This window comes from Talpa occidentalis, unplaced genomic scaffold, assembly GCF_014898055.3.
Source record: "Talpa occidentalis isolate TD23 unplaced genomic scaffold, MPIMG_talOcc4v2.1 talOcc4.11, whole genome shotgun sequence".
Taxonomy (NCBI): domain Eukaryota; kingdom Metazoa; phylum Chordata; class Mammalia; order Eulipotyphla; family Talpidae; genus Talpa; species Talpa occidentalis.
In genome coordinates this window covers 30,781,111-30,804,834 of record NW_023601104.1, presented here as the reverse complement: position 1 = coordinate 30,804,834, position 23,724 = coordinate 30,781,111, and the positions used below count along the sequence as shown (strand labels likewise).

Sequence of the window (23,724 nt, the reverse complement as noted above, 5' to 3'; positions counted from 1 at the left end):
AGGTAATAACTATCACAGAACTGACATACTTTGAGCTCATAATAGAGTTCTACATAGCGCAATTGGTAATGACTGTAACAGAGATGAATGTACTGAGCTCACAATTAGATAGCACTATTGGTAATTACTACAACAGAGCTGATGGTACTTGAGCTCACAATTGAGTTCTACATAGCACCATTGGTCATAACTGTAACAGAGCTGGCATAATTGAGATCACAATTGAGTTCTCATGAGCACTACTGGTAATAATTGAACAGGCTGATGGTACTTCAGCTTGCAGTTGAGTTCTACAAAGTCACATTGGTAATAGCATACAGAACTGACAATTCTTGAGCTCACAGTTGAGTTCTATATAGCACAATTAGTAGTAACTATAACAGAGTTGAAGTTAATTGTGTTCTATATGAGCACCATTTGTAATAGCTGCAACAGAGCTGATGATACTTGAGCTCACAATGAGTTCTGCATAACAGAATTGGTAATAACTATACAGAGTTCACATTAATGGAGTTCAAAATTGAGTTCTCATGAGCACCATTGGTAATAACAATAACAGAGTTCACTGTACTTGAAATCACAATTGAGTTCTACATTGTGCTATTGGTAATAACTATACATAAGCTCACAATGATTTCTACAAAGCACAATTGGTAATAATTATAGCAGAGTTGAAGTTAATTGAGAGCATCAAGTTCTACATGAGCACCATTGGTAGTAATCATAACAGAGTTGACATTAATTGAGCTCACAATTGAGTTCTCCATGCTCCATTGGTACTAATACAAGAGAGCTGACAGTACTTGAGCTCACAATTGAGTTCTACATGGCACTATTGGTAATAACTATGACAGAGCTGATGGCACTTCATCTGACAATGATTTCTGCATAGCACAATAGGTGATAACTGTAACAGAGTGACAGTATTCCTCTCAGAATTGAGATGTACATGAGCACCACTGGTAATAACTATAACAGAGCTGACTGTACTTGAACTCAAAATTGAGTTCTACAAAACACTAAGGGCAATAACTATAACAGAGCTGATGGTACTTAAGCTAACAATGAATCTGCATAGCACAATTAGTAAAAACTATAACAGTTGACATTAGTTAGCTCACAATTGAATTCCATGAGCACCACTGGTAATAACTACAACACAGTGATGGTACTTGACATCACAATCGAGTTCTACATAGTGCAAATGGTAATAATTATAACAGAGTTAAAGTGCTCACAATTGAGTTCTACATGAGCATCAGGTAATAACTATCACAGAACTGACACTACTTTGAGCTCATAATAGAGTTCTACATAGCGCAATTGGTAATGACTGTAACAGAGATGAATGTACTGAGCTCACAATTAGATAGCACTATTGGTAATTACTACAACAGAGCTGATGGTACTTGAGCTCACAATTGAGTTCTACATAGCACCATTGGTCATAACTGTAACAGAGCTGGCATAATTGAGATCACAATTGAGTTCTCATGAGCACTACTGGTAATAATTTAACAAAGCTGACGGTACTTCAGCTTGCAGTTGAGTTCTACAAAGTCACATTGGTAATAGCATAACAGAACTGACAATTCTTGAGCTCACAATGAGTTCTAGCACAATAGCACAATTAGTAATAACTATAACAGAGTTGAAGTTAATTGAGATCACCAAGTTCTACATGAGCACCATTTGTAATACTGCAACAGAGCTGATAATACTTGAGCTCACAATGAGTTCTGCATAACAGAATTGGTAATAACTATACAGAGTTCACATTAATGGAGTTCAAAATTGAGTTCTCATGAGCACCATTGGTAATAATTATAACAGAGTTCACTGTACTTGAAATCACAATTGAGTTCTACATTGTGCTATTGGTAATAACTATACATAAGCTCACAATGATTTCTACAAAGCACAATTGGTAATAATTATAGCAGAGTTGAAGTTAATTGAGAGCATCAAGTTCTACATGAGCACCATTGGTAATAATCATAACAGAGTTGACATTAATTGAGCTCACAATTGAGCTCTCCATAGCTCCATTGGTAGTAATACAAGAGAGCTGACAGTACTTGAGCTCACAATTGAGTTCTACATGGCACTATTGGTAATAACTATGACAGAGCTGATGGCACTTCATCTGACAATGATTTCTGCATAGCACAATAGATGATAACTGTAACAGAGTGACAGTATTCCTCTCAGAATTGAGATGTACATGAGCACCACTGGTAATAACTATAACAGAGCTGACTGTACTTGAACTCAAAATTGAGTTCTACAAAACACTAAGGGCAATAACTATAACAGAGCTGATGGTACTTAAGCTAACAATGAATCTGCATAGCACAATTAGTAAAAACTATAACAGTTGACGTTAGTTAGCTCACAATTGAATTCCATGAGCACCACTGGTAATAACTACAACACAGTGATGGTACTTGACATCACAATCGAGTTCTACATAGTGCAAATGGTAATAATTATAACAGAGTTAAAGTGCTCACAATTGAGTTCTACATGAGCATCAGGTAATAACTATCACAGTTATTATGACACTACTTTGAGCTCATAATAGAGTTCTACATAGCGCAATTGGTAATGACTGTACAGAGAGATGAATGTACTGAGCTCACAATTAGATAGCACTATTGTCCCTTCGATAGCTCAGCTGGTAGAGTGGAGGACTGTAGTTAGTTCCCAACTATAGATAGCACTATTGGTAATAACTACAACAGAGCTGATGGTACTTGAGCTCACAATTGAGTTCTACATAGCACCATTAGTCATAACTGTAACAGAGCTGGCACAATTGAGATCACTATTGAGTTCTCATGAGCACTACTGGTAATAATTGAACAGGCTGATGGTACTTCAGCTTGCAGTTGAGTTCTACAAAGTCACATTGGTAATAGCATAACAGAACTGACAATTCTTGAGCTCACAGTTGAGTTCTATATAGCACAATTAGTAGTAACTATAACAGAGTTGAAGTTAATTGTGTTCTCTATGAGCACCATTTGTAATAGCTGCAACAGAGCTGATGATACTTGAGCTCACAATGAGTTCTGCATAACAGAATTGGTAATAACTATACAGAGTTCACATTAATGGAGTTCAAAATTGAGTTCTCATGAGCACCATTGGTAATAACAATAACAGAGTTCACTGTACTTGAAATCACAATTGAGTTCTACATTGTGCTATTGGTAATAACTATACATAAGTTCACAATGATTTCTACAAAGCACAATTGGTAATAATTATAGCAGAGTTGAAGTTAATTGAGATCATCAAGTTCTACATGAGCACCGTTGGTAAAATCATAACAGAGTTGACATTAATTGAGCTCACAATTGAGTTCTCCATAGCTCCATTGGTAGTAATACAAGAGAGCTGACAGTACTTGAGCTCACAATTGAGTTCTACATGGCACTATTGGTAATAACTATGACAGAGCTGATGGCACTTCATCTGACAATGATTTCTGCATAGCACAATAGATGATAACTGTAACAGAGTGACAGTATTCCTCTCAGAATTGAGATGTACATGAGCACCACTGGTAATAACTATAACAGAGCTGACTGTACTTGAACTCAAAATTGAGTTCTACAAAACACTAAGGGCAATAACTATAACAGAGCTGATGGTACTTAAGCTAACAATGAATCTGCATAGCACAATTAGTAAAAACTATAAAAGTTGACGTTAGTTAGCTCACAATTGAATTCCATGAGCACCACTGGTAATAACTACAACACAGTGATGGTACTTGACATCACAATCGAGTTCTACATAGTGCAAATGGTAATAATTATAACAGAGTTAAAGTGCTCACAATTGAGTTCTACATGAGCATCAGGTAATAACTATCACAGAACTGACACTATTTTGAGCTCATAATAGAGTTCTACATAGCGCAATTGGTAATGACTGTAACAGAGATGAGTGTGCTTGAGCTCACAATTAGATAGCACTATTGGTAATTACTACAACAGAGCTGATGGTACTTGAGCTCACAATTGAGTTCTACATAGCACCATTGGTCATAACTGTAACAGAGCTGGCATAATTGAGATCACAATTGAGTTCTCATGAGCACTACTGGTAATAATTTAACAAGCTGACGGTACTTCAGCTTGCAGTTGAGTTCTACAAAGTCACATTGGTAATAGCATAACAGAACTGACAATTCTTGAGCTCACAATTGAGTTCTGCATAGCACAATTAGTAATAACTATAACAGAGTTGAAGTTAATTGAGATCACAAGTTCTACATGAGCACCATTTGTAATAACTGCAACAGAGCTGATAATACTTGAGCTCACAATGAGTTCTGCATAACAGAATTGGTAATAACTATACAGAGTTCACATTAATGGAGTTCAAAATTGAGTTCTCATGAGCACCATTGGTAATAATTATAACAGAGTTCACTGTACTTGAAATCACAATTGAGTTCTACATTGTGCTATTGGTAATAACTATACATAAGCTCACAATGATTTCTACAAAGCACAATTGGTAATAATTATAGCAGAGTTGAAGTTAATTGAGAGCATCAAGTTCTACATGAGCACCATTGGTAATAATCATAACAGAGTTGACATTAATTGAGCTCACAATTGAGCTCTCCATAGCTCCATTGGTAGTAATACAAGAGAGCTGACAGTACTTGAGCTCACAATTGAGTTCTACATGGCACTATTGGTAATAACTATGACAGAGCTGATGGCACTTCATCTGACAATGATTTCTGCATAGCACAATAGATGATAACTGTAACAGAGTGACAGTATTCCTCTCAGAATTGAGATGTACATGAGCACCACTGGTAATAACTATAACAGAGCTGACTGTACTTGAACTCAAAATTGAGTTCTACAAAACACTAAGGGCAATAACTATAACAGAGCTGATGGTACTTAAGCTAACAATGAATCTGCATAGCACAATTAGTAAAAACTATAACAGTTGACGTTAGTTAGCTCACAATTGAATTCCATGAGCACCACTGGTAATAACTACAACACAGTGATGGTACTTGACATCACAATCGAGTTCTACATAGTGCAAATGGTAATAATTATAACAGAGTTAAAGTGCTCACAATTGAGTTCTACATGAGCATCAGGTAATAACTATCACAGTTATTATGACACTACTTTGAGCTCATAATAGAGTTCTACATAGCGCAATTGGTAATGACTGTAACAGAGATGAATGTACTGAGCTCACAATTAGATAGCACTATTGTCCCTTCGATAGCTCAGCTGGTAGAGTGGAGGACTGTAGTTAGTTCCCAACTATAGATAGCACTATTGGTAATAACTACAACAGAGCTGATGGTACTTGAGCTCACAATTGAGTTCTACATAGCACCATTAGTCATAACTGTAACAGAGCTGGCACAATTGAGATCACTATTGAGTTCTCATGAGCACTACTGGTAATAATTGAACAGGCTGATGGTACTTCAGCTTGCAGTTGAGTTCTACAAAGTCACATTGGTAATAGCATAACAGAACTGACAATTCTTGAGCTCACAGTTGAGTTCTATATAGCACAATTAGTAGTAACTATAACAGAGTTGAAGTTAATTGTGTTCTCTATGAGCACCATTTGTAATAGCTGCAACAGAGCTGATGATACTTGAGCTCACAATGAGTTCTGCATAACAGAATTGGTAATAACTATACAGAGTTCACATTAATGGAGTTCAAAATTGAGTTCTCATGAGCACCATTGGTAATAACAATAACAGAGTTCACTGTACTTGAAATCACAATTGAGTTCTACATTGTGCTATTGGTAATAACTATACATAAGTTCACAATGATTTCTACAAAGCACAATTGGTAATAATTATAGCAGAGTTGAAGTTAATTGAGATCATCAAGTTCTACATGAGCACCGTTGGTAAAAAATCATAACAGAGTTGACATTAATTGAGCTCACAATTGAGCTCTCCATAGCTCCATTGGTACTAATACAACAGAGCTGACAGTACTTGAGCTCACAATTGAGTTCTACATGGCACTATTGGTAATAACTATGACAGAGCTGATGGCACTTCATCTGACAATGATTTCTGCATAGCACAATAGATAATAACTGTAACAGAGTGACAGTATTCCTCTCAGAATTGAGATGTACAATGAGCACCACTGGTAATAACTATAACAGAGCTGACTGTACTTGAACTCAAAATTGAGTTCTACAAAACACTAAGGGCAAAAACTATAACAGAGCTGATGGTACTTAAGCTAACAATGAATCTGCATAGCACAATTAGTAAAAACTATAATAGTTGACGTTAGTTAGCTCACAATTGAATTCCATGAGCACCACTGGTAATAACTACAACACAGTGATGGTACTTAACATCACAATCGAGTTCTACATAGCTCAAATGGTATAATTATAACAGAGTTAAATTAAAGAGCTCACAATTGAATTCTACATGAGCATCAGGTAATAACTATCACAGAACTGACACTACTTTGAGCTCATAATAGAGTTCTACATAGAGCAATTGGTAATAACTGTCACAGAGCTTTTGTTAAAGAGCTCACAATTGAGTTCTACATAGCACAAAAGGTAAAACTGTAACAGAGCTGACCATAAATGGCGGCACCTAGTCCACATGAGCACCATTGGTAGTAGGCATAGTAGAGGTCACTGTAGTAAACTCACAATTGAGTTCTACATTGCATCTTTGGTAATAACCGTAACAGAGCTGATGGTACTTCAGCACACAATGAGGTCTACATAGCACAATAGGTAATAACTATAAGAGAGTTGATGTTATTTGAGATCACTAAGTTCTACATGGCCACCATTGGTAATGACTGTAACAGAGACGAATGTACTTGAGCTCACCATTGAGTATTAGAGAGCACTATTGGTAATAACTACAACAGAGTGGTGGTACTTGAGCTCATAATTGAGTTCTACATAGCACAATTGGTCATAAATACAATAAAGCTGATGTTAATTGAGATCACAATTGAGTTCTACATAGCACCATTGGTAATAAGCATAACAGAACTGACAGTAGTAGAGCTCACAATGAATTCTACATAGCACAATAGGTATTAACTATAACAGTTGATGTTAATTGAGATCACAATTGAGTTCTACATAGCTCCAGTTGTAATAAGTATAACAGAGCTGACTACTTGAACTCACAGTTGAGTCCTACATAGCACCATTCGTAATAACCACAAGAGAGTGGATGTTAATTGAGTTCACAATTGAGTTCACATAGCACAATTGGTAATAACTATTACAAACATGATGGTACTTCAGCTCACAATGAGTTCTAATATCACAATATGTAATTACTATAACAGAGTTGATGCTAATTGAGATCACCAAGTTCTACGTGACCAGCATTGGTAATAACTATAACAGAGCTGAAAATACTTTACGTCAGAATAGAGTTCTACATAGCACCATTGGTAATAACTAGAAGAGAGCTGAATGTACTTGAGCTCACATTAATTGAGCTCAAGTTAATTGAGCTCAGAATTAATTCCATAGCCCTATTGGTAATAAATGTAACTGAGCTGATGGTACTTAAGCTCACAATTAGTACTAATAGCACAATTGGTAATTGCTTTAACAATTAATTGGGTATTAGATAGCACTATTGGTAACAACTACAACGGAGCTGATGATACTTGAGCTCACAATTGTGTTCTACTTAGCACAATTTGTCAATTTTAATAGAGCTGACTGTACTTGAACTCAAAATTGAGTTCTACATTGCACTTTTGGTAAAACTATAACAGAACTGATGGTACTAAAGCTCACAATGAGTTCTACATAGCATGATTAGTAAAAACAATAACAGAGCTGATGTTTGTTAGCTAACTATTGAATTCCATGAGTACCACTGGTAATAATTATAAGAGAGCTGACTGTATTTGAGCTCACAATTGAGTTCTAAATGAGCACCATGGTAAAAACTGTGACAGAGGAGACACTACTTCAGAACACAATTGAGTTTACATAGCACAATTGGTAATAACAGTAACAGAGCTCACTGTATTAAACTCACAATTGAGTTCTACAAAGCACAAGTGGTAATCACTATAACAGAGTAGACATTTAAGAGATCACAATTGAGTTCTACATAGCAAAATTGGTAATTACTTTTACAGAGCTGACGATACTTGAATTCACAATTGAGTTTTACATAGCACCTTTAGAAAATTGTAACAGAGTTCATTCTATTAAACTCACAATTGAGTTCTATAGCATCATTGGTAATAACTGTAACAGAGCTCACTACTTGAACTCACAATTGAGTTTTACATAGCATCATTAGTAAAAATTATAACAGAGATGACTGTACTTGGACCCCTGGTTGAGTTCTACATAGCACTATTGGTAATGACTATAACAGAGCTGATGATATTTCAGCTCACAACGAATTCTACATAGCACAATAGGTAATAATTACAACAGAGTTGACTTTAATCGAGAACACAATTGAGTTCTACATAACACCATTGATAATAACTTTAACAGAGATGACAGTACTTGACTCACAATCGAGTTCTACATAGCACAATTGGTAACAACTATAACAGAGCCTATGGTACTTGAGCTCACGATTGAGTTTTACCTAGCACTATTGGTAATAACTGTAATAGAGCTGAGGGTACTTGAATTCACAATGAGTTCTACATAGCCCTATTGGTAATAAATGTAACTGAGCTGATGGTACTTAAGCTCACAATTAGTACTAATAGCACAATTGGTAATTGCTTTAACAGAGCTGATGGTACTTCAGCTCACAATGAATTCTACATAGCAAAATAGGTAATAACTGTAACAGAGTGATGGTATTCACCTCAGAATTCAGTTCTACATGAGCACCATTGGTAATAACTATAACAGAGCTGACTGTGCTTGAACTAAAATTGAGTTCTACAAATTCCAAGGGTAATAACTGTAACATAGCTGATGGTACTAACAATGAGTTCTACATTGCACCTTTGGTAACAACTCTAGCACAATTATTAAACTAAAATTGTTTTCATGTTAGTTAGCTCAGAATTAATTCCATTGGCACTATCTGTAATAACTATACCAGAGCTCACTGTACTTGAACTCAAAATTGAGTTCTACATTGTATGTTTGGTAACAGAGCTGATGATATTTAAGCTTACAATGGGCTCTACATAGCATGATTAGTGACATCTATAACAGAGTTGAAGTTAGTTAGCTCTCAATTGAAATCCATGAGACTATTGGTAATAACTACGAAAGAGCTCAAAATGGCCTCAGCTAAAAATGGAGTTCTACATAGCACAGTTGGTAATAACTATGAGAGTTGACAGTAATTGAGTTCACAATTGAGTTCTACATGAGCACCACTGGGAATAACTATAACAAAGCAGATGGTGCTTGAACTCACAATTGAGTTCAACCTTGCATCATTGGTAATAATTATAACAGAGCTGATATAACAATGAGTTCTACATAGCACGATTAGTAAAAGTATAACAGAGTTGACCTTAGTTGGCTCACAATTGAATTCCATGAGCACCACTGGTAATAACTATACCAGAGTGATATACTTGACATCACTATTGAGTTCTAAATAGCTCATATGGTAATAGCTATAACAGGGTTGACTTTAAAGAGCTCACAATTTGTTATACTTGAGCACCATTGGTAATAATTATAATAGTCTGACACTACTTGAGCTCACAATTGAGTTCTACATAGCACAATCGGTAATAACTATTACAGAGCTGACATACTTGAGCTCACAACTGATCAGTACATAGCATCATTAGTAAAAACTGTAACGGAGCTGACTGTACTTGAACTCACAATTGTGTTCTACATAGCACTATTGGTAATAACTAGAGTTGAAGTTAGTTAGCTCTCAATTGAAATCCATGAGACTATTGGTAATAACTATAAAAGAGCTCAAAATGGCCTCAACTCAAAATGGAGTTTTACATAGCACAGTTGGTAATAACTATGAGAGTTGACATTAATTGAGTTCACAATTGAGTTCTACATGAGCACCACTGAGAATAACTATAACAGAGCAGATGGTACTTAAACTCACAATTGAGTTCTATATGGCACAAATTTTAATAACTATACAGAGCTGATAGTACTTGAGCTCACAATTGAGATTTACATAGCACCATTAGCACAATTGAGATTTACATAGCACCACTATAACAGAGCTGATGGTACTTAAGCTCACAGTTAGCTCTAATAACACAATTGATAATAGCTATAACAGAGCAATAGTACTTGAACTCACAGTTGAGTTCTACATAGCACCTTAGGTAATAACTATAACAGAAATGATGGTACTTAAGCTAATATCAGCTACATAGCACAATTTTAAAAACTTATGACAGAGTTGATGTTAGTTAGCTCACAAATAAATTCCAAGAGCACAATTGATAATAACTATAACAGGCTGATGTACTTGAGCTCACAATTGAGTTCTACATAGCACAAATGATAATAACTAGAACAAAGTTTCTGTTAAAGAGCTTGTGGTTGAGTTCTACAAGAGCACCATTGGTAATAACTATAACGGAGCTGATGGTACTTGAACTTACAATTGAGTTCTACATAGCACCATTGGTAATAACTATAACAAGGCTGACTATACTTGAACTCAAAATTGGTTCTATAATTGAACTCAAAATTAGTTCAAAATTGAACTCAAACCTTGCATCATTGGCAATAATTATAACAGAGCTGATAGTACTTGAACTCACAATGAGTTCTAGATAGCACAATTAGTAAAACAGAGTTGATGTTAGTTAGCTCGCCATTGAATTCAATGAGCACCATTGGTAATAACTATAACAGAGTGATGTACTTGACATCACAATTGATTTCTACATAGCTCAAGTGGTAATAACAATAACAGAATTTACATTAAAAGGAGCTCACAACTGAGTTCTACATGAGCATCATTGGTAATAACTATAATAGTCTGACACTATTTGTGCTCACAATTGAGTTCTACATAGCACCATTGGTAATAACTGTAACAGAGCTGATGTACTTAAACTCATAATTAGTGCTAATAACACAATTGGTAATAGCTATAACAGAGCAATATTTGAACTCACAATTGAGTTCTACATAGTACCTTTAGTAATAACTATAACAGAAATCATGGTACTTAAGCTAACAATCAGCTACATAGCACAATTTTAAAAATTGTAATAGCTCACTATACAATTGGTAATAACTATAACAGAATTGATGATAAAGAGCTCACAACTGAGTTCTACTGAGCACCAGTGGTAACAAATAGTAACACAAATAGTAACAACTATTTCAGGCTAGCAGTACTTGTGCTTATAATTGAATTCTACGGAGCTCCATAGTAAAAACTGTAACAGACCTGACTGTACTGGAACTCACAGTTGAGTTCTTTATAGCATTATTGTTAATAACTATAACAGAGCTGATGGTATTGCATCTCACAATGAGTTCTAATAGCACAATAAGTAGTAAGTATAACAGAGTTCACGTTAATTGAGATCACGAGTTCTACATTAGCACCTTTGGTAGTAACTATAACAGAGTTGATGGTACTTAAGCTCACAATGATTTCTATATAGCACAGTTAGTAAAAACTTAACAGAACTGATGTTAGTTTGCTCACAATTGAATTCCAAGAACACCATTGGTAATAACTATAACATAGTGATCGTACATGACCTCACAATTGAGTTCTACACAGCACAAATAGTAGTAACTGTAACAGTGCAATGCTAATTGAGATCACAATTGAGTTCTATATAGCAAAATTGGTAGTAACTATAATATAGCTGGTGGTACTTGGGCTCACAATTGAGTTCTCATAGCACCATTGGTGTTAACTATAACAGAGCTGACCTTAATTGAGATCATTGAGTTCTACATAGCACCATGAGCAATAACTGTAACAGATATGAAGCTAATTGAGATGCAACAGGGTTTTACATGAACCCTGCCCTGGGCCGGCTTGAGGCCTAGCCTGGTCCAATGGAAAGCCCCAGCAAGGGGCCCAGTGACGGGATTCACTCGCTCGGGCGCCCTCTGCTGGTCTTTCTGGCTTCAGCATGTATCGTGGTCAAGCCCCACCTTCAGACTGTTGGGGCTGCTTGGCCGCTTTCAGGGGCCCCACCTGTGAGCACCTCCAGCTGCGTAAAAATTTTTGCTCTGGCCTGCTGCTTGCTCTGTCATGAGTCATGGAATGCGTCATCACGGATCATTCTCTCATCGCTAGGTGGGATCTCAGTGTGGTTAATATGCTTTTCTCTTATAATAAGTGACGTTGAACATATTTCCTCGTTTACATGCCATCTGAATGTCCTCTTTGAGAAATGTCTATTGAGGTCCTTTGTCCATATTTGATATGGGTCATTTGTTTATTTGCTCTAGGATCATGTAAATGCTTTGTAAATTTTGGAGACTAACCCTTTGTCAGATGTATGGTATGCAAATCCTTTTTCCCCATTCTGTAGGTTGCCTTTTTGTTTCTGATGACTTATTTTTTTTCAATATTTATTTATTTATGCAGACTAGAGGTGCAGGGGGTGGGAGGATTCACCAGAGACAGAGTGGGGAGCAGAACACACAGCCCACTGGAATACACTGCTAAGGGGAGAGCAGCAGGCAAGACAGGAGAGGTCTGCTGTGCCGTGTGGGTTAGCTCCCTAGCCAGGGATCAAACTTGTGGCTGCAGATTGCTTCATAGTGCTGAGACTTAACCCCTTGCACCACCAGAGAGGCCCCTCTGATGACTTCTTCTGTGGTATGCAGGCTTTTAAGTTCAGCTATCCCCTTTGTTTACTTTTGCTTCTGTTTCCCTTGCTGCTGGTTTATATTTCCGAATGCTCTTTGTGTAGAGGTCCTGCAGTGGGTCCCCTATATTTTCACTCATGTACATTTCACTCATGTACATTTTCACTCATAAAAACGACGGGCCTCCCTGGTGGCGCAGCGGTTGAGCGCTGGGTTGCGAAGCTGCCTGCAGCCTCTGCGGCGCCAGTTCGATCCCCCGCTGCTCCCCGGCCACAGGAGGAGGGTCCCACATGGCGCGCAGATCTCTCCTGCCACCCGCTGCTCCCCTCAGCAGTGTACTTCGGTCCTTCTGCCTGCTCTGCTCCCCGCTCTGGCTCTGGTGAATTCTCTCACCCTCCCGCGCTTCGGACTGTACCCAGTGCTTGTATAAATAAATAAAAACAAATAAATCTTTAAAAAAAATACATAATTTAAAAAAAATAAAAACGACTTGAAAATGTTCTTGTTCTTCAGTCTTGTCTGGTTTTGTAATACTTTGTTTTCCTTTCAATCTCTATTCAGCTTAGTTTTCTACTCTAAGTTACTCTTCAATATTTATTTATGAAAAATTGATACCATTTACCCTAGATACACAATAAACCTTTAGCACCAAAATCTGAGCCCTTTAAAAACATTATCATATCTACTTGGACCAGATATCCATCCTAACAATAAGCAGTTTGATAAATATCAGAATTTTCATCTAGTTTGGTTTTTTTTTAAGATTTATTTTATTTACACATACAAGAGCTTGAGGGTAGGCTAGGGGTGTGGGGGTGAGAGGATTCACCAGAGACAGAGTGGGGAGCAGAACAGGCAGACTGAAATCACTGCTGAGGGGAGCAGCGGGTGAGTCAGGAGAGGTCTGCTGTGTCATGTGGGTAGCTGCCTGGCAGGGTATTGAACTCGTGCTGCGGTGGCTGCGGATAGATTCATAGTGCTAAGACTTAGCCTGTTGCGCCGCCAGGAAGGCCCTTTTTGCCTAGTTTGTTCACTGACACATTCCCATCACCAAAACAATACCTGGGACCTATAGGTACTCAACAAATACTTGTTGATCCAATCAATTTCCAATAAAACATTATTAACAATGGTAAATATGTCCTAAAATTATCTTGTGTTTTATATTATTATTCTTTTTATTATTTCTATATCCATAAAATTCTGTTCCACAAACAGGGATGATATATCAAGCCAATGTATCGTTTCCCTTAATTTTTCAAAAGTTTCTACTGCTCTATTTTTTTTTTTTTGTTTGAGTTCAAATTGTGATTCCTGAGAATTATATTGCAGATTTAAATGACTACGTTACCAGCCTTGAGGTTAGGAATTAAAGAGAGCTAGAACCTTTGGTGGACAGGGACACATGATGAACTGTGATGAACAAGTAGATAAGGAATATATAATATAGAAAACATTGCCCAAGATGAAATCTCAAATATCAGATGTTTATTATAAGACACATTCACTGCCCCTTCCCCTGTTTTTACATCTGTAAAATTGAGGTCCATATTACAGATAATAAGATAATGCTTTTGTATGTATGATGGGGATGGACAGGGGTTTTGGAAAGAGTAGAGAAGTGAAATAATGTTATTAGGAGCAAAAAAGGATATATTTGTTTTAACTACCTATCACAATCCTGCACTTTAGATAGAGAAATACATAGCTTTTATCAACTTATGCTAAAGTCACTTGTGAATGTATCTGCCTCAGTCACTAAACTCAACAGCCAATGTATTAATCCTTTTTGTTTTCCTCAGTGCTGGTTACTTGATAAAGTTGAATTTCATTTGTTCAGCTTATTTTAACCGAATAAAGAAGGGAGTGTGGGCCTCGAGGGAAAGTATGACAGTCCACTAGTGGTGGACGTGAATGAAAGAATTCATTGAGAAATTGTATGGGACTGAGAGACTGTTGACCCCAGAGCCCCAGAGGAAGTGGACTGGGAAGAGATCATGATAAAGAGTAAAATACATAGATCTGAGATTAAATTTTTATAAAGAGGACAGACCATTTGAAAAGTGACTATATATAATTGAAGCATAAAAAAAAAGTTCACGCCGTTGCAGGGAAGAAGGAGGAGCACCCCAGAATTCGCAAAACTATCCATTCTAAATGGGTTCTGCCATCCACTGCATTAAGGCAAAACATACTCTAATGTATAAGGCCTTCAATGTAAAATAACTTTCATACAATTAGTGTGCAATAGAGAGGAGAGAAGGGCAAGAATTGATAAAATAGTTTCCCATGAAATGCCCAAAGTTACCCATCCCTTTGTGGCTAAATGCCCAGTCAAACAGGGTAGGCCCAAAGCAGAGGCACTGAGATTCAAAAGGTTGCCACAAATCTAAGGCAGCTTCTGGTGGGGACCAATAGGAAAGGGACAGAATGGGCCGGGCAAGTCTGGAAGGAAAAATGCAAAATCAAAATCAAGACAAAAGCTGCCATTGTCAACCTACCCATCAGTCTCATGCCCACTTCTGCTTCAAGTGTCTCCTTCCATGTCCCCAAAAATGCCGGGAAAAATCCAGGGCCAAAAAGCAAGCACAGCTTCTTCACCTGTCTCTCTGCTTCATGTGCCGCCTCCAAGTCTTCTAGATCTGTTACAGGGCGGGAGAGGGACACCCCAGACCCCACAAACCTGCCTGCTCTAAATAGGTTCTGCCATCTGCCACATCAACACAAAACACATGAGACTTTAATGGGAAGAAACTTTAATACAATTAGTAAACAATACAGGAAAGGCAAAGAATATTGTTTCTAAATCAAGCACCCAAAGTTAGCCGTCCCCTCGTGGGTAAAAGTCCACCCAAACAGGATTGGCCCAGTGCAAGGCCCCAAAGCCTGCCACAAGTCTAAAGCACCTTCCAGTGGGGACCCACAGAAAAGGATCAGAAACCACCAGACAAGTCTGGGAGGAAAAGAGCAAAATCAAAATCAAGATAAAAGCTGCCATTGTCACCTCCCCACGGGTCTCACCTACATCTGTGTCACCCAGTCCACGACCAAAAGGCAAGCACAGTTTCTTCACGTGACTCTAGGCTCCACGCGCCTCCTCCAGGTCTCCTTCTGGTTTTCCATCCTGCTTCCTTCCTTCCTCAGTCCCTTCTGCAGCTTCTTCTCTTCTCTTTAGCTCCACTCTCCTTTGGGTGGGGCAGAGAACCTGGAACCTCCCCCTTGGCTAAGGCCTACCCTGTACCTATTGAGATGAGCAAATGCTTTTCAACAGCTCTGGTATCATTTTCTGTCAGTGGATTTATTAGCATTAATACTACTATATTTCTAAATTAACTCTATTCTGTTGTGAAGACTCAAAGACTTTAAACATCAATACACATGTTTGTGAACATTTTGTTTCAAGTTTTACAACTTGAAAAGGGAACTAAGTAAAAGGTTTGTTTTTGTGTTTTGGTAGCAGTTTGTGATAATTTCATAAAATGAGCTAGGTTATTTTCGGTCATTTTTAAAAGTTTGGACCTATTTATAAGTTACCTTTTCCTTTAAAAATTCTCATTGAGCTGACCAAAACCTTTAATAAGGTTTTGATGTTTTGGTTTATACTTACTCCCTAAATTATTTTTATGTTTATATTTATGTGAAAACTTCTTGTATTGAACGCATTTAGAGGTTAGTGTGTAGGTGTGTATTTATGCTATTTTTAAAAGTTATGTGAAAATGCAGAAGGGAATAAAACATAAAATGTGAAATTGTTTATTTTACATTTGTATATACTAACATTGTACTTTTTCTTGATTCTCTTTAATATTAAAAGGATAATATTAAGATATTTGGAACATTTGCTATTACTGTAATAACAAGATTATTTATTGGCTGTGGGAATCCTAAAAAATACTTTTTTTCAAAAGATCTCTATTACAAAAGATAAAGTATTTCGAAAAATGAAAAGAAGAACGTTAACTATTGGCGAATTATGTGAGAAATAAAAACAAATTTAAAATGTCACACAAAGTAAAAACACCAAAGTGGGAAGGAAATCTTATACTAAGTTGTAAAATAATTAAATTATTAACTGATTAAATTAAATTGATATTGACAAATTACATTAAACTACTAATGATATCAATTTTAAAAATCTCTGTCCCGGGCCTCTCTGGTGGCACAAGGGGTTAAGCACAGCACTGTGAAGCTATCTGCAGCCTCTGCAGTAGTTCGATCCCTGCTGGCCAGGGAGCTACCCACATGGCACAGCAGACCTCTCCTGTCTAGCCTGCTGCTCCCCTCAGCAGTGTATTTCAGTCAGTCTGCCTGTTCTGTTCCCCATTCTGTCTCTGGTGAATCCTCTCATGCCCTGCATCTCTGGCCTGTACCTCAACTCTTGTATGCATAAATAATTAAATCTTAAAAAAATAACAAAAAAATCTGTCCCATTTGCAAGCAGAATTAATTTAAATAAAATAATATTTTAAATAAAATATTTATTTTTTTTTTTAATTTTCTAGAGGCATGTCTTATTTATTTATTTATTTGTTTGTTTGTTTTTGTTTTTTGGTTTATACATGCACTGGGTACAGTCAGAAGCGCGGGAGGGTGAGAGAATTCACCAGAGCCAGAGCGGGGAGCAGAGCAGGCAGAAGGACCAAAGAACACTGCTGAGGGGAGCAGCGGGCGGCAGGAGAGGTCTGCGCACCATGTGGGACCCTCCTCAGGTGGCCGGGGAGCAGCCGGGAATCGAACCGGCGCCGCAGAGGTCGCGGCAGCTTCGCAACCCAGCGCTCAACCGCTGCGCCACTGGGGAGGCCCTAAATAAAATATTTAAATAAAATAATGTCAAAAATGAATAAATGAATAACAACATATATGAAAATAACTCAAAATGGATTAAATATTTAGATACAGGAAAATAAACACAAAGTACTTGAATGAAAATACAGGGGATCTCGGCCTTACAGGTGGTCTAGGAGTTAAGTCTCAGCACTGTCATCGCTGTGGCCTGAGTTCAATCCCCAGCCAGGGAGCTAACCCATGTAGAGTACAGCAGACCTCTCCTATCTCCCCCACTGCTCCCCTTAGCAGTGTATTTTAATAGATCTGCCTGTTCTTCTCCCCACTCTGTCTCTGGTGAATCCTCTCCCCACACCTCTGGCCTACACCCCAGTTCCTATATGTGTAAAAAAAATAAAGGATATGAAAAATAAATCAACATTCTTTAAAAATACAATATAGGGGACCTACTACAGGACACTTACTATGAAGGTATATTTGGGAATACAACCCAGCAGCAAGGGAAACAAAAGCAAAAGTAAACAAGGAGGACTATCTGAACTTAAAAGGCTTCATACCACAAAAGAAGCCATCAGAAACACAAAAAGGCAACCTACAGAATGGGAAAAAGGATTTGCATACTATATATCTGACCAAGGGTTAGTCTCCAAAATTTTCAAAGCACTTACAGGGTCCAAGAGCAAAGGAACAAATGACCCATATAAAATATGGACAGAGGACCTCAGTAGACACTTCTCAAAGAGGTCATTCAGATGCCATGTAGACATGAAAAAAAAAAATGTTCAAAGTCACTTATTATAAGAGAATGCAGATTAACCACACTAAGATCCCACCTCAGCGATGTGAGAATGATCCATGGTGATGCATTCCATGACTCAAGACAGCGCAAGCAGCAGGTCAGAGGGAAGTCACCAGGCTAGAGGTGCTCACAGGTGGGGCCACTGAGAACAGCCAAGCAGCCCCCAGCAGTCTGAAGGAGGGGCTGACCGCGAAGAATGCCGAACCCAGAAGGACCAGGAGAGGGCGCCAGACTGAGGGATTCCCGCCACTAGGGCCCGTGTGGGGGCCTCCTGTTTGCCCAGGGAAACCCCATCCGGGCCCAGGGCCAGCTTCATGGAGAACTCTGTGGCATGTCAATTAGCTTCAGCTCTGTCGTAGTTATTACTCACGGTGCTCATAGAGAACTCGGTGATCTCAATTAACGTCAATCTCTTACAGTTTTGACGATGCTGCTCATGTAGAACTCAGTTCTGAGCTCAAGTTGCATTAGCTGTTATAGTCATTAGGTATTTCACATGGAGACCTCAATTGTGAGCTCAGTTATTATTAAGGTGTTCAGTCAATCCTTTATTACAAAGCATTCTTTTTTTTAGCACTGATTTTTTAAGAGATCATTATTCTTTTTTTTTTTTTTAAAGATTTATTTATTTATTTATACATGCACTGGGTACAGTCAGAAGCACGGGAGGGTGAGAGAATTCACCAGAGCCAGAGCGGGGAGCAGAGCAGGCAGAAGGACCGAAGTACACTGCTGAGGGGAGCAGCGGGCGGCAGGAGAGGTCTGCGCGCCATGTGGGACCCTCCTCCGGTGGCCGGGGAGCAGCCGGGGATCGAACCAGCGCCACAGAGGCTGCGGGCAGCTTCGCAACCCAGCGCTCAACCGCTGCGCCACCGGGGAGGCCCAACTTCTACCACTTTAATACCAGGTGGTGGTCAGATTGTTTCTTTGTTCTCATTTTTTCAATATTATTCCAGTTCTTTTTTCCCAATGAGATTAAAAAGAAAAACAACTCACAGATACTTATTCTGGATCATGTATGTTTTAATTATAAAGTAAATAGTATATTTTGTCTACTTTCTCAAGACAATTAAGTACCACTTATTTTTCTTTCTGTCAAAGGTAAAGTTACTTGGCTAGTATTTCACTTTGCTACCATTTCAAATACTTAAATAGCAAGCAATATTGAAAATAAAGCAAGTGTCAAAATGATTATTTAAGTTGATTCAATACTTTACCATGCTTTCAAATGTTTTCTCGTCTAAGATACTGATTGGACTGTGGATCTGATCTCTCCAACACACTGCTGTGGAAGAAGAGGACATGGTGATAGAGATTTGCCAGGTTGTCGCCGTCTTCCCACTGCCAGGGAGCTCAGAAGCCACGGAGGAGATGAGCAGCGGCAGGATGAACAGTGCGAGAAAGCCCACTTAGGCACTGGCCGCACAGCCAATGCTTTTGGAGGCGCTTCCCATGCAAAGGGAATTGTCCTGGGAAAAGTGGAAGTGGAAGCCAAACAGCCGGATTCTGCCCCCCGGAAAGGTGTCAGAGTCCAGCTGATCAAGAATTGGGGAAAAAAAGCCCGTCCTTTGTAGCCAGTGATGGTGGTTTGAACTCTGTTGAGGACAAGGATGAAGTTCTGGTTGCTGGATTTGGCCGCAAAAGTCATGCTGCTGGTGACATTCCTGGAGGCTGATTTAAGGTTGTCAAAGCGGCCAACGTCTCTCTTTTGGCCCTTCACAAAGGCAAGAAGGAAAGACCAAGATCATAAGTTTGGATGGTGAAAGCACGGGAGCATCAATTTTCACATGGCAGAATGAAAAGTAAAATAAAATTTCAAAAACGAGATTTGGCAGAGATTATACACTGCTTGGTTGTAGAACCCAAACTCAGTTTAAGTCAGGTCAATACTAACATTGCTTAATAAGCTTCAGGCGTAACACAGTGTTATGTGTAGACATATCTACTGTCTATCAAGAGCTTATTTCTGCCACTTGTTTAGCTGTGTTTAGATTTTTGTAAACTGAGGATAAAAGGGTGTCTGTTAGGAATAAATGAGATCATGCAGACATGGTAGATATTCCATGCTGAATATAAGGTGGCCTTCAATAAATGTTAACTATTATTAGTAATAATATAAAAATAATGTGAATCAACTGGGTTGCTTTTTCATTAGAATCCTTTGAACAACTTTTAAAATTGACCATGTTTCCCCAAATTCATAATATTTTAAAATAGAATGTTTTCCCATGACACTTTCACATAATAATATTATTCAGATTCCTTCCTTGTGAATAAAAGCTGACCTTCTAATCTGAGCAAATTGACCTGATTATGTAAAACGAAAACCATCATGGTCATGATAAACAAGTGATACTATCTGAATAATTCAGAGTAATTGAATCAGTGTCTTTTCTCATACTTTTGTAGGTTTAAAATGCATACATGAAAATATTGCTATAATAATGTGCAATTTTATTTCATAAATTTTAAGCAAAGCCACTATTGCTGTAAGTAGTTGACTCCAGAATGAATTTTGCCAAGAACGGAATGCAGAAGTATATTCTATAATTTATCTTCCAAAATTTGGAAGGATTTACTAGAAAATTTTACTTTCACTGACACTTAAAATACTTAAACTTCCATAAACACTTAGAAATGGGTTAACAACTAGTACAGATTTACAGGAAAAAGATGACAGTAAGTAGTAGTGGAAAATAGTGAATATTGAAAAGAAAATTACCTCTTATGAGGAATACATACACAAAACATTTTATTGTATCAACTTCAGAAAAGACTAAAAGGTTATTTAATTCTAGTTAAATTGTCCAGAACTTCCAGAGCTCTCTGGGATAGAGAACTCATTGTCCTTTCCCCCTTTAAGTTGAGTGCCTCCAGGGTTTAATAATTAACTGGCTTGGGGGCCTCCCCGGTGGCACAGCGGTTGAGCGCTGGCTGCGAAGCTGCCCACAGCCTCTGCAGCGCCGGTTCGATCCCCGGCTGCTCCCCGGCCACCAGAGGAGGGTCCCACATGGCGCGCAGACCTCTTCTGCCGCCCGCTGCTCCCCTCAGCAGTGTGCTTCGGTCCTTCTGCCTGCTCTGCTCCCTGCTCTGGCTCTGGTGAATTCTCTCACCCTCCCGCGCTTCTGACTGTACCCAGTGCTTGCATAAATAAGTAAAAATAAATCTTAAAAAAAAAATTTATCTCCCTTTAAAAAAAAATAATTAACTGGCTTGGTTCTTGAATCAAGATAGTCTTTAGCCTCCTAATCTTGCTTTTCTAAAAGCTTTGATCATAGTAAATTAAAAAAAATTATCAGCTATTTAATGTTGACATAGCAAATGCTTTTCAATAGATCTAGTGTCATTTTTTTTTAAGATTTATTTATTTATTTATACAAGCACTGGGTACAGTCAGAAGCGCGGGAGGGTGAGAGAATTCACCAGAGCCAGAGCGGGGAGCAGAGCAGGCAGAAGGACCGAAGTACACTGCTGAAGGGAGCAGCGGGCGGCAGGAGAGGTTTGCGCGCCATGTGGGACCCTCCTCCTGTGGCCGGAGAGCAGCCGGGGATCGAACCGGCACTGCAGAGGCTGTGAGCAGCTTCGCAACCCAGCGCTCAAGCGCTGTGCCACCGGGGAGGCCCTAGTGTCATTTTTTTAATCTGTGGATTTCTTAAAAGTAATACTGTTTATATTTCTAGAATTAACTCTGTTGTGAAGACTCAAAGATTTTATACACAAGTGCACATGATTTGTGAACATTTTATTTGAAGTTTTACAACTTTACTTATAAAGGGAACTAGTAAAATGTTTTATGTCACTGTTATTTTAAGATTTTGGTAGCAGTTTATAATAATTTGATAAAATCTTCTAGGTTATTTTCAGTAACTATCAAATGTTAAGATATATTTATAAAGTAGCTTTCCATTAAAAATTCACATTGGGGGGACCTCCCTGGTGGTGCAAGGCATTAAGACACAGCACTATGAAGCTATCTGCAGCCTCTGCAGCAGGAATTCGGTCCCTGGCCAGAGAGATGACCCACATGGCACAGCAGACCCACATTCACAGGTGACCTCCTGACTTGCCCGCTGCTACCCTCAGCAGTGTATTTCAGCCAGTCTGCCTGTTCTGCCCCCCACTCTGGTGAATCCTCTCACCCCCCACACCTCTGGCCTGTACCCCAGTTCTTATATGCATAAACAAATAAATCTTTTTAAATTAATTAACTAATTAATTAAAATTCACATTGACTAAAGTTATTTGGGATAGGGGTAATTTTATATCTTTAGTAGTTTTTATTCATTTGCATCATTTAGCTGTCTGTAGTAATATCCTAGTGGTGATGTGATTTCCTCACATTATCCCTCCAGTCCACAAGGCGGCGCACTTGGTTTAGGCGTTCCTTCCTTTGCCCGTTGAGCCTCTCCTTCTTCCATCTGCTTCCATGCCCGCTGGTTTTTCGGGCCCTGAATCTCGCCTGTTACCACGTCAGTCCACAAGGTGGCGCCGTCCGCCCCTGCCTTCCTTCCTTTGCCCCCCAGGCGCTTCTCCTTCCTCTGCGGTTTCATTTTGCGCTCAAAATAAACGTCATTACTCGTTGCCTGTTCAAAGCTGTTAGTAAAGAAAGACTGCCGGGGCAAATAAATAAATACATAAATAAATAGATAGATAGATAAATAAATAAATAAATAAATAAAAGGAAAGCAGGAACGGAGTTGGGAATGCCTGCAACCTGGTGTCACCCCAGTAATCAACAAGGCCCCTGACATTTGAGAGCGCTTGGGAGGGCTGCGCAGGCACTTTCCCCTTCAGAAGGCAGAGCTCAGCCAGATCTGCGCTTTCTCTCTACATTTAGGGAGGAAAGGAGAGAGAGGAGCTGACAGGCAAGACCCCTGAGATTATTGACTCAGCCAAAAGAGAAGGGCGTTAGGGCCAGGCAGGCCCAGGTGGCGGCCATGGCTTTTCCCTCCAAATTCTGAGCCTCGGTTTACTTATTTATTCACGGGAGAGCGTCCCCTCCACTTTAGAGCTATGCACGATTCATTCATGGGCGACCTGCTGAGGGCCCATTATCTGCTAGAAGCTGAGGATAAAGCTGAGTTGACAGCTCAGTGTCCTGGGGGGAAGTCAGGTACACGGCAACTTCAGCAGGTGGCCCCAAGGACTGTGACGGGAAGCTTGAGCTGCCATTGTCTTTCCTGTAAGGGACACCCGATACACCTTGTCGGGGGTTGTGGGGGGCGGTCAGGCAGGGCTACATACAAACTAACCTGAGAACTTGCCCTTGAAAAAGAATCAGGTGAACTGGATGAGAGAAGAGTGAGCATGTAAAAGAGATGCTAAAGGCCTAAGAA

General features: G+C 38.8%; 1 pseudogene; it reads left to right on the top strand.

Annotated features, from left to right (window-relative positions):
• The first annotated feature begins 12,042 nt into the window (after window positions 1-12,042).
• On the top strand, window positions 12,043-20,206 carry LOC119239576 (40S ribosomal protein S23-like; annotated as a pseudogene).
• Window positions 20,207-23,724: the final 3,518 nt, after the last annotated feature.